Here is an 11,541-nt window from a genome sequence, read left to right as displayed (position 1 = left end):
CACAAAAGTGGGAGATCAACTGAGGAATAGATACATGACCCAAGTACAGCATATAATGCATAAAGAGAAAACGAAGAATGGAACTTTTAAGAGCAACTCATTTAACGAGTTAAATATAAAAACTCATGAAGGACTTTGACAAGAAACAGTAAAAGATAAATGCTAAAAATGAGAATAAAAGAGCTGTTGCCATGCTTAAGAGAGAGAAGTTTAAGAGTGTACATATGATAATTCTGTCATATATACAAAGAGCTCAAGGAGAAAAAGTGTTACAAAGGGACCTCCTATACCCTGGTCTCATGAGTCCATGTAAAGGAAGTGCTCTTAAAGTAACTTTCCTGGCTTCTCTTTCCCCAGAGAAAAGTGACTGATGAGAATCGTGAGCTGGTAGAAGGAGCCTACAGTTACCATGCCTTCTCTCACATTCCTTGCCATGACAGAGGGGGTTTGCCTTTGTGAAGGAAGCTTACAGCCTGGGATACGTTTGATTCATGGAAGTTTAGAAAGCCTATCCGACTGCACACAGAATCCATGTCCTTCAACTCAGGTGTTGTAAGTGATAATGCTGACATTCTAATCTCCCTTTCCACTGACCCATGTCCTATTTCTCAACTGTTTCAGAACTCAGGCATGAAAGAGAATGCTGTTAGGTATTGACTGATTCAAACATCAGTAATAAGGATTGAATAGCATTCGTCCACCTAACATTACAAATAACCATGTAACCATAATTAGAGCAGTTTTATTGGAAGCCAGACTGTAATATGTTGGACAATAAATGTGTTATAAGTGGTGATCAGAAGGATGGATTATTTCTACCAGAGTGTTGGCTTTTGAAAGAAAAGAAACAGTGTGTTCACTGGGGAGGACTCAGTGCTGAGGGAGTTAGTTCTGCGATGAGGCTACTGTTACTGCTTTTTAATATGAACAGAGCACAATATGTTTAACGTTTTAGGGTAAAACAAGCTGAAGGCGCAAGGAGACAGAGTGGACTTGATGAAGTGTAGTCCTTAAAGTAGTGAGAGGACATAAATTCCAGAGCATAGGTGGGCAGAGCAAGGCAGGTAAGGGCAGGTTTAGGGGAACAAAGCGCTAGGAACACAAAGCCAAGTAAGACAGGAGCTTTGTTTGCTAGGAGCGCATTCTAGGGGTTAGGGGAGACCAACTGAATCAAGCTCAGCATAATGCAAGGTGTAAGATAAGATTTGAAAATCCAGCTCTTCTCCTGTAAACTGACTCTTCTCCAATCTCATAGTGCTCATTTATTTTCCCACGGGAAATAAACAAAACTAGAGAACGAACTTCTGATGCAGCCTCTACGCAAAGACAGTTTAATACTTAGGATGAGTGCTATCACTCAAATCACTGTTGTGTAAATTTATGTCAGTCTTTTAAGGCTTCTTCAGTATCTTGGCCTAATATCCTGCATAAATACTCAAGAAGTAGCCTGTTAACTGTTAAAGAGTGTGTGTTAGTTTGGGGAACTTCTGAGATTGGACACTTTAACATTTTTGAGATTTCTGTCCCGTGTATATAAATTATGAGAAGAAATTTAGTTTGAAAATATTCTGAATCGAGAGTGTCTTCAAAAAAACTACAATGTATATAATCAAGACATTTGTCTGCCAAAGCCTGAGTCAGCACCTGAATGTGCACAAGGCAGAGAGATGTCAAGAAGGCAGTAAAGCAAAATAAGATACTAAACCTGCCTATAAGACTGGTTTGAGTCCCTCTTCCCTTTCCCTAGTTTGATCCCTGGCAGGCTGCTTAATTTTTTCTTTTAGTTCCTTTCTTTGTAAACTGGGGAGGGAAAGAAGAGAGAAAAGCAGTTAACTTTGTTTACTGTGCTCTGCTGGAAGATTTATTTACTAGAGAGCTGTAAATGTTGTGGTGATGGATATGAAGTCTGGAGCCAGGCTTTCTAAGTTTGAAGTTTGGCTCCCCCACTGAATAGCCACATGACCTAAGTTCGTTTCTTAAATTCCTTATGCCAATGTTGACTCACCTGTAAAAGGCCAATGACAACAAAGGTTGATGACTAATCTGTAATACCTTGTGATTATTAAGTGAGCTACTTTATGGAAGCTCTTCCAACTGTGTCTAGAACATGGTAAGCAGAACATAAATACGAGTTATTTTATGATTTACCTCACATGGTGGTTGCAAAAATCAAATGAAGTAATAGAAAGAAAAAAAAAAACCACTGCTTACTTAGCACAGTGCCTGGCACATAAAAATTCATGATAAATGGTCCCTATAATTATATTTTCTAATAAGATTTCGTTGATAATCTTGTCATTGGGTGGTATTTATAACATTTTCAAGATAATGCAACTAAACAATACAATTCCAAGAAACTTTGAAACATTACAAAGTAAAATCCAGAATCCAAGTCCTATTCTAAATATTTTTCTAAAAGTCTATGCTCCTTCCATTAATTGACTCTATATAATAGAGTGAAAATTTAATAATGCCTACTTCATAGTGTTATTGTAAGGATGAAAGGAGTCAATATTTATAAAATGCTTTGTGAATGGTAGGAGTTGAATTGATCTAAGTGTCATTACATCCCATGGAGAAGTCTATATTCTCAAGTCCTACCTACCGTCATATTCCAAGAGAATATGGACTCTAGGTGTGGACCACAATTTATGATATCACAACATAGCCTGTCTCAAAGTCTCTCCTAATTTGGAAGAGAATTCAGAGGAAGAACAGATAAGGTGAGTCCTCTGAATCTACTTTGTGGATAGCTGCATAGGCACCAGAATTGATATAGAATGTGAATATTATAGCTTCTATGTGAGGCAAACAAATGAGTACCTTTTTTCCTACCCAAATCCAAAACACACATGTTCTTTTAAATAAATGATAATATACCACCATGTGTGAAAAAAGAGATTTATACCAAGATGTAATAAGTATCTGAAAAATAAATCAGTGAAAATGACACTGTAGGGAAAATCAATACTAAAATTTGGAGCAATACAAGAGGAGTAAGTTATGTAAAAGAATACATTTTTCATAAATTGAAATACAATTAATTATAAATGTGCCTAATTCATTAAAAGTTAAAAGGCATTCATTTCAGCTAGCTTATAATATGTAGCTAGCTTATAATATGAGCCTGGAAAAGCTTGTTGGTTTTTCATTTCAATATACATTTCATTTTCTATAAATATTATGATGAACATATCTATAACATTAACAATAGCTAGGAAAAGCAATGCCTAATAAACCTAGTATCAAGAATTATTGAGTGCAAATTAACTACACAATTCAAAAGTGGTGTAATTAGTTTTTAATTAATAATCCACTTGACCTTTTAGGAAGTAGATGATATTTTTTTTATTGCTGATTCACACTAGAGACAAGTAGGAACTATTCTTCAATATTTGCCTCAGGTGGCAAATAGCCTGAATGATTAGTTGTCATGGTTAGTTTGCCTGAAAAGTAAATATTTTTCCCTACCAGCATTTTTTTGAGAACATGAAATTTATCTAAAAATAATTAACCAATGTTCGGTATTTATTTTTTAAGATTTTATTTTTATGTATTTATTTGACAGAGAGATAGAGAGCACAAGTAGGCAGAGCGGCAGGCAGAGGGAGAGGGAGAAGCAGACTCCCCGCTGAGCAGGGAGCCCGATGTGGGGCTCGATCTCAGGACCCTGGGATCATGACCTGAGCCGAAGGCAGACGCTTAACCGACTAAGCCACCCAGGCACCCCCAATGTTCAGTAAAGAATGCTAAACCATTTTTAGAATTATGGGACCATGAGATCCAAATGATGAAGAGTAGTTATTCTGAAAAATAAGAATATCTCAATTGATTAACAAATTTAGAGTTTACCAATATTTCAGAAAGGAACCACATGTAATCCAAAATAATCAGATACTCAGCATCAAGATGGGATTCCTTAATATAGTTGGGGGTTTTCCCTAAAATATAGTGGGAAGCTTGCTCAGACTCTTTTTTTAACATTTAAGGAATTCTGTTTATTACCTTTGTCTTAGAATCCATAAGCATTTATAATAGACTGTTCTCTGGTAAACCATGTAGAAGCTGAAAGGAATTGTATATAGTATCACCACTGAAGCATACAAGCTCAGACTTCAGGAAAACAAACAAAAACAAAGATTCCTGATAAAATCTTTCTTTCTCTCTCCTCCAATCAAATGTTTTAATTACCACTTTCTAGTCTGTATTATTTAAAACCTTATCTAGAATAGTTCTGCAATTCTTTCTTTCTCCTTATCTATCCATCCATCATCTATCATCTATCTATTCATCCATCTATCATCTATATTAATTTATTATAGGATGGATTTACATGTTTTTCTCACTTCCAATTTAAAGGTATCACTGCCTAAGTAGGATCCATTCCCAGATTCTTCCATTACATGAGTCAAGAATAATATTTCATATTATTTAAAAATAAATAGGGGTGCCTGGGTGGCTCAGTCAGTTAAGCCTCTGCCTTCGGCTCTCAGGTCATGATCCCAGGGTCCTGGGATCGAGCCCCGCATTGGGCTCCCTGCTCAGCGGGGAGCCTGCTTCTCCCTCTCCCTCTGGTGCTCTCCCTGCTTGTGCTCACTCTCTCTGTCAAATAAATAAATAAAATATTTAAAAGAAATAAAAAATAAAAATAATTTATTATATTAAAAAGACCAGTCAGAGTAATTAGGAAATATTTCTCTATTTCATTAATCCACACAGAATAATAAACTATAAAAGAAAATGTGCTAAGTTGGTACTCCCACTTTTAATTCAGACCTTCACAGTGGATAAGCTATGAGCTCCTGAGAAGAAGGAAAAACAAAGTGGTTTAGTTTAGTAGTTGGTATAGGAATTCATCTTAGTTTGGGAACTATAATAATTTGGAAAAGTAGTTTAACCAACCCTATGATAACAATTTAGATCCAAGAAAAGCAAAGGTGTTACAAAGGCTTCAGAGAAGACCAAACTGTCCTATTTAAGCTGAAGAAAGAAAATGTCTCTATTGTTGCAAAGAGGGTGGAGAAAAGACAAAGTGAGATGATGTGAGGGGAAAGATGCTTAAGTGCTGCTATAGAATAAATGTTTGTGTCCGCCAAAGTCATATACTGAAATCTTATTTGAAGGTGGAGCCTATGAAAAGTGATGTGGTTATAAAGGGTAGAACTCTCATGAATGGATTCAGTGCTCTTAGGAAAGAGATCCCAGGAGCTCCCCCCCACCAGTGAGGACACAGCAAGAAGACAGTGGTTTATGGATCAGGAATGGACCCTCGCCAGATGCCGAATCTGCTAACTTCATCTTGGACTTCCCAGCCTCCAGATCTGTAAGAAATGCTTTTTTTAAAAAGATTTTATTTATTTATTCAACAGAGAGAAATAGCGAGAGAGGGAACACAAGCATGGAGGCGGGGCAGAGCTGGAGAGGGAGAAGCAGGCTCCTGGCCAAGCAGGGAGCCCAATGCGGGGCTCGATCCCAGGACCCTGGGATCACAACCTGAGCCAAAGGCAGACACTTAACAACTAAGCCACCCAGGTGGCCCTGTAAGAAATACTTTTCTGTTGTTTATAAGGCACTCAGTCTATGGTACTCTGTTATAGCAGCCCAAACCCAAACATCTACCAATAGATGAACGGATAAACAATATGTAGTATATGCGTACAATAGAAAATTATTCAGACTTAAAAAGGACTAAAATTCTGACATGTTACACCTGCTACAACATTAAGACATTATGTTAAATGAAACAAACCAGATACCAAAGGACAAATACTGTAGAATTCTTATCTGAGGAACCTAGAATAGTCAAATCCATAGAGTGGAATAGTGGTTGCCAGGACTGGAGGAAGAGGAAAATGGGAAGTCAGTTTTACTGCTTAATGGGTACAAAGTTTCAGTTTGAGAAAATGAAAAGTTCTGGACTATGGATGGGGGTGATAGTTGCACAGGATTATGAATGTACTTAGTGCCACTGAACTTCAAAATGGTTAAAATGGTAACTTCTGTGCAATGTCTATTTTATCACAATGAAAAATATTCTTTGGAAGTCAACAATGGAGGGAATGTGAAAGAGATTTTCAAGAATAAGGATACCTACAGTTCCATTTGAAGTTGTTTGTGATACAAACCCCACTGTTTTCTACCACTGAAGTCTTTAGAAAAATATAGTGTGCTCACACTGTAAAATTTTAAGAGGCCAGTGTTGATCAATATGGTTCATCAGATACAGAATCAGAAGCCCAAGAGGCAGAGAAGACTGAATATGTAAGTCCCCCGGGGAACTTGCATCAATCTTAGGAAGAATTTTGGACTTTTGTAAATCATGCTATTAAGAGACATAAGGTAACTTTTACCCCTGAGATGCAGAGGAGGCCCCCAGCTGACATATGCATGACCTTTCCAAAGAAAGGTCCAAGAAAAACATTGTGGTTAAACTCCATGAAGTAAGAGGTGCCTAAGAAAGAGTTTTCTGCTCTGTGGGTAGATATCTTAGGGACCATTTCTTGTTTTGTCCAAGAGGATGCATCAAATTAAAAACAAAATCATTAACAAAAACTATATGCTTCAAAACACCCTTTCATTCTGCCTCCCCAAAGAGTCAGACATACTCCAAAGATATTGTATGTTTTAGTTCTCATTTTAGTTAAGACAATCACAAATGTAGTTACACTTACATATAATAAAAATAATGCATGAAATATTACTTATTTACTCTGGAGACTTCCAAGTTTTCTTTGGAATATCACTTTTATTAAAAATAAACATGTGACACCAGTTAGTGAGCCACGTAGGGTGTTAGTTTGTCAGTATCAGCAGTTCTTTTTTTTTTTTTTAAAGATTTTATTTATTTATTTGACAGAGAGAGACACAGCGAAAGAAGGAACACAAGTAGAGGGAGTGGGAGAGGGAGAAGCAGGCTTCCCGTGGAGCAGGAAGCCCGATGCGGGGCTCGATCCCAGGAGCCTGGGATCATGACCTAAGCTGAAGGCAGACACTTAACCATCTGAGCCACCCAGGCGCCCCAGTATCAGCAGTTCTGAGAAGCAGCAGAGGAGCTAAGAGAACCCAGGTATGAAGTTAGACAAAACTAGACTAGTATTCTGTGGTCTTGGAAAAATTCCTTCTATCTTTTTGCTTAAAAGACTGCTATAGACACAGCGTCATCACTTCCCCTGGTGCTGCCCCCTCCCTCTGGACCCTGGTGACTCATGCCTTTGTTTGCCCTTCCTGGTAGAGGCAGAGTGCCTTCTGGTGGAGTGCTGGGGTGGGGAACATGATATCAGGAAGCTTTACCACCTTCTACATGGGGTGAACTGGGTCTCCCCCAGGGGAAACCCCCCCTCCCACCATCCTCACCTCCCATGACGTAGGCCTCAGTCACAAGCTGTGGTCCAGTACTTTCTTCAACTTTGAGGGCATGCAGGAGATCCCCAAGCACTTTGTGGTGTGCCACGTGGATGTCCCTGGTCAGCAGCTGGGGGCTCACAGTTTCCCCAGGGGAATCAGCTCCCCTCCATGGAGTAGCTGGCTGCCATGCTCCCCCATGGGGTACAGCATTTTGGGTTCAAGTATGTGATTGAGTACAGGATGGGATCCAGAGCTTATGTGCTGGCCAAGTTTGCACTCATCTTCCCCAACCTGGTGGAGGGGCTGGTGCTGATGAACCCCGATCCCAACAGCAAAGTCCAGATTGACTGTGTGGCCACCAAGCTCTCTGGTGTGACCAGAACTTCAGCTAATACAGTACTATCCCACCTCTTCTGCCAGGAGGGGCTGGTGAACAACATGGAGCTACTTCAGAGCTACTGGCAGCAGATTGGAACATAGCAGATTGGAACATTGGCATAGCCATGTCAATCCATAGCTCTTCTGGAACATGTACAACAGCTGCAGAGACCTGGACATTAACCTGCCTGGAGCAGTGCCCAATGCCAAGACACTCTGCCTGGTGATGCGGGTGGTTGGGGATAAGGTCCCTGCCGAAGACGGGGTGGTGGAATGCAACTCCAAACTGGATCCAACCACCACGACATTTCTAAAGGTGGCAGATCCCAGAGATCACACAGATCACACAGCCAGGCAAGCTGACTGAGGCCTTCAAATACTTCCTGCAAGGAATGGGCTACATGCCCTCGACCAGCAGGGCCAGCCTTGCCCGCATTTCTCACTGGCACCAGCTCAGTGGAAGGCAGCCACCCACAAGCCTGTACCCACTCAGACAGCAATGAGGTGCTGGGCCAGATCAGTCACACCATGGAGTTGTCCTGTTGGAGCCCATGGCCCAGCAAAGACACATGCCTGCCCCTGTCCAAATACTGCAATCCTCCTGCCAGCTCATTTTCCCTGTCTGAGCCAAGGCCCTGAGGTAGAAAGTTGCCTGATCTTCCATCTCCATGGGGACCTGACTTGGGGGCTGAGGTTAAATGCTGGTATAGCCCATGAGGGTTGAACACACTCCTGAGAACTTCATGCTGTCTGCCTTTGGGAGCCAGTATGTGGCTGAGGCTGTGTTGGCTGAGGGTCACAGTAGATCCCCATTTTTGCCCCCAGGTTCCATGGATGACAACCCAATTAGCAGCAGTGTGTCCAAGGCCACCAGAAACATGGTGTTGCTAGGGAGAGTTTTGATCAAGCTATGCCAACATTTTATGTGGGCATCACTAAGGAAGAAAAGAGTTTATTTGGAGAGATATGATCCAAGGTAGTGAGACATCTGCAGGCCCACATCACCATCTCAGGACTATTAGAGTGGCTTGGGCTGGGGCTTGCTGGTCCTGGGGTGGGAAGTGAAGGTTCCTGAAGTGAACATGGGCCAGGCTGAGGAGAAAGGCTCTCCACGTACCCAGGTCCCCTCCTTTCACCTGAAGCCCAGGACTGTGCCATACACTTCCTGCCCACCCACACTATCAGGGAGAATCTCCTGGCCCAGAAACTAGAGCCATTTGTGTTGGAGCTTAATTGCCACAAACCCTAAAACAAGTGAAGGAGGGGACAAAGCAATGAAAACTGCAGGGCTGTGGAGGGGGCAGCTGTGTGGGGGGTGCTCTGAGACTGAGAGGACCCCCTGCATCCACATTTCCTTTGCACATATCACCCCCTTCTAGAATCTTAGGTCAGTACTAGACTGTTCTGGAGACTGGTGGGGTATTAGTCTGTCCCCAGCTGTATTCACTGGCATGCTTCCTTTGAATATCAAATGTGATGGTTTGAAAAGCTGGTAGAATTAATCCTTACTACAGATAGTGCTGCAAATCTTGGATTTTTTTTTTCCTGTGTTCTTTCAGATGAAATATCTATAAATATAGATATATCGGGTTCTCCTACGTGTGGTTTTCCATCAGAGGTTGTCTCTTTGGTCAAGGTGAACTTTTAATGGAGTTCATTATTTTCCTCTCTGTATAAAGTAAAGAACCTAATTTTGTGTATTCTGGTGGCTAATGTCATGAAACTATGATATGACAAAATGTAAAATAAATAAAAACCCTTGTCAAAGTAAAAAAAAAGATTGCTATGGGTATGAAGGGGTTTAAAAATATTGAGTCTCATATCTCATTCAGTTTCACAATAAACTGTTAAAGTTATTATTGTTTATTGTCTGTTACATAGAATTTTAAAGCACCTCGCACAATTAGAAGATCAAAAAATACTTGTTGGCAATTTATGATTGCATTAATTTCCTATTGCTGTTGTAACAAATCACCACAAATTTAAAAGCTTAAACCAACACCATTTTACCATTTTACATTTCTGTAGGTTAGAGATCTAACCCAGATCTCACAGAGCTAAAATGTTGTTGGCAGAGCTATATTCCTTACTGAAGTCTCCAGCAGAGAGACTCTTTAGCTACTAGAGGGTGCCCTCACTTCTTGGCTCATGGCACCTTCCTCCATCTTCAAAGCAAGCAACCAGCGATATTGTGTCTGTCTGATCCTTTTTCCTTTGTCACATCTCCCTCTGACTCTGAGCTCAGTCCAATAATAAGGACCCATGTGATTAGTTTGGACTCACTTGAATAATATGAGGTTATCTTCACATCTCAAGGTTCATACTTTTTTTTTTTTTTAAGATTGTATTTTCAAGTAATTGCTACACCCAACATGTGGCTTGGACTCACAACAGCAAGATCCAGAGTCACATGCTCCACAGACAGAGCCATCCATGCACCCCTCAAGGTTCATAGTTTTAATCACATCTGCAAAGTCCTTTTTGCCACGTAAAATAACATATTCACATATTCTGGGGATTAGGGCATGGACATATTTGTAAGACTATTATTCTGCCTACCACATTGATGTTAAAGTCATAATGCTGAGATGATTTTAAACTGTGTTTTCTCTCCATGAAAATCCCAACACAGTACATGAGAGTTGTAAGCCACCATTCTATAGATTGACTATATCCCATGTGATTCACCTATTTTAGGGAAAATGATGGTGGAATATAATCAACTGGCCAAGTAGGGAGTCAGTTATTTTAAGTATCTTTAGTATGCCTTAATCAGAAAGGCACTGCAATTAGCTTCCCACTGGGCACAATCCTAGCTGACTTTCAGTATATTTCAGGCTGATTATAGTATCTATAATGCATACTTCATCTGATGCTTTTATCCATAAACCTCAATAAACTTTGCAAATACCTGCAGTCTCATTTTCCATAACCTCCAAAATACTAATTTCATCATGCCAATGCTCATGTCAAAAACACTGAACATTCACAAACTTTCAACAAGACAGACATGGTTTTAGCCCTAGATGAGCTTCCCATCCACTAAATGGGAATGCATCCTTAGAAGCTGAAAAAAAAAAAGTAGTTTAATTCAACAATAAAAAATGATTAAGTTTCTTGATGTCTTAGTTTGCTAGGGCTGCTATAATAAAATGCCATGCACTGGATAACTTGGAACAACAGAAATTTATTATCTCACAATTTTGGAGCCTCAAAGTCTGAGATCAAAGAGTCAGTGGGGTTGATTCCTTTGGGGGGCTGTTAGGAAAAAATCTGTTCCCTGCCTCTCCCCTAACTTCTGGTGGTTTTATTATCAGTCTTTGGTATAGAAGCATCACCCCAGTCTCTGCCTTCGTCTTCATTTTACATTCTCTCTCTTTTAGCATGTCTGTCTCCAAATTTTCCACTTTCCGTAAGAACATGAGAGGACCTCATTTAACTTCCCTACCTCTGTAAAGATCCTATTTCCAAATAAGGTAACATTCTGAGATACTGGGCATTAGGATTTCAACATCTGAATTTTGGGGGCCCACAATTCAACCCATAATGCTCCATGTTAGATGTTAACTTTTACATATAGATGCCACTTGGCATCATTACAATGTCTGAGAGACAGAAGTCAAATTTCACTGTGTGACTTGACATCCTCACATGGCAAAATGATCATGCAAAACACAGTTTAGGAAAAATAACGGTATGAAGCCACAAATCTTCAGAATTTTATTTTGTGCTATCAGTACTCAAGCACTTAAAAATTGCAAAATTCCCGTTAAGAACTCTGTGTGGTAGGTCACTTCACTTGTTCCACTTAGAATTGAC

At 40.0% G+C, this 11,541-nt stretch overlaps 1 pseudogene; it reads left to right on the top strand.

The window, feature by feature from the left end:
* The first annotated feature begins 7,251 nt into the window (after nt 1-7,251).
* Nucleotides 7,252-8,361, top strand: LOC112817661 (protein NDRG4 pseudogene; annotated as a pseudogene).
* Nucleotides 8,362-11,541: the final 3,180 nt, after the last annotated feature.

The sequence above is a fragment of the Callorhinus ursinus genome, unplaced genomic scaffold (assembly GCF_003265705.2).
Source record: "Callorhinus ursinus isolate GAN/ISIS: 27379988/994484 unplaced genomic scaffold, GSC_fseal_2.0 scaffold1, whole genome shotgun sequence".
NCBI classification, from domain to species: domain Eukaryota; kingdom Metazoa; phylum Chordata; class Mammalia; order Carnivora; family Otariidae; genus Callorhinus; species Callorhinus ursinus.
Note: the sequence above shows the minus strand (reverse complement) of the source record. Positions and strands in the feature narration are given on the sequence as shown.